Raw genomic sequence first — 826 nt, 5'->3', positions numbered from 1 at the left:
CCGGGAGGGGGGCACACTGTGTGTGTGTGTATGTGTGTTGGGGGGGACCCCGGGTCAGTGAGCCTGGGAGGGGGGCAAACTCTGTGTGTGTGTGTGGGACCCCGGGACATTCTCTGTGGCTCGGGGACAATGAGACTGGTACCAGAACATGCTGTCACCCCAGTTGATGAACCTGTTTTTAACAATCTTCTTAGGCTGTTCCTATTGACCCTTCCCTCTGTATTGCCCCGGATTCTGGCGTGAGACTGTATGTTGTACTATTAGTACCCAGTGCAGTGGTAAATGTACTTGAAAGGACCTTGAATTTATTGATCCTGCCAGCTCTGTGAGGATAATCTGGCAGCCTGTCTCTGTGTGGCGTTATATAAGACTGTTTGAGGCTCAGTGCTGAATCGCTGTTGGGAGGAATTCGTGTGTGTGTGTGGGCTGTGATTATTCCCACACCGACTGCGATTGGCTGCCCAGCACTGACCTGTGGCCCAGTTATTAGGCTGCCGGAAGCTGGAACTCAACAGAAAAGCAGCTCAGAATCGCAGTTTCGTAGTTCACCATCGGGAAGGAGCAGCGTGAGTATCAAGGCAGGGGAGAGGGAAACCCACATAGTTTGAGATAGAGACAACAAGGTGCAGAGCTGGATGAACACAGCAGGCTAAGCAGCATTATAGGAGCAGAAAGGCTGACGTTTCGGGCCTAGACCCTTCATCAGAAATGGGGGAGGGGAAGGGGGTTCTGAAATAAATAGGGAGAGGGGGGGAGCAGATAGAAGATGGATAGGTGGAGAGGAAACAGACAGGTCGAAGAGGTGGGGATGGAGCCAGTAAAGGTG

General features: G+C 52.4%; 1 protein-coding gene across 1 annotated transcript in view; it reads left to right on the top strand.

The window, feature by feature from the left end:
• The first annotated feature begins 89 nt into the window (after window positions 1–89).
• selenou1a (selenoprotein U 1a) overlaps window positions 90–826 on the top strand; it is a 4,215-nt gene continuing 3,478 nt past the window's right edge. Inside the window, exon 1 of the mRNA XM_048593948.1 lies at window positions 90–566. The gene's annotated coding sequence lies outside the window, so the exon portion shown is untranslated. The remainder of the gene's footprint in view (window positions 567–826) is intronic.

Source organism: Rhincodon typus, unplaced genomic scaffold (assembly GCF_021869965.1).
Source record: "Rhincodon typus isolate 14 unplaced genomic scaffold, sRhiTyp1.1 hic_rhity00004742, whole genome shotgun sequence".
In the NCBI taxonomy this organism is placed as follows: domain Eukaryota; kingdom Metazoa; phylum Chordata; class Chondrichthyes; order Orectolobiformes; family Rhincodontidae; genus Rhincodon; species Rhincodon typus.
The sequence above is the reverse complement of the archived record's forward strand: the minus strand, read 5'-3'. Positions and strand labels throughout refer to the sequence as shown.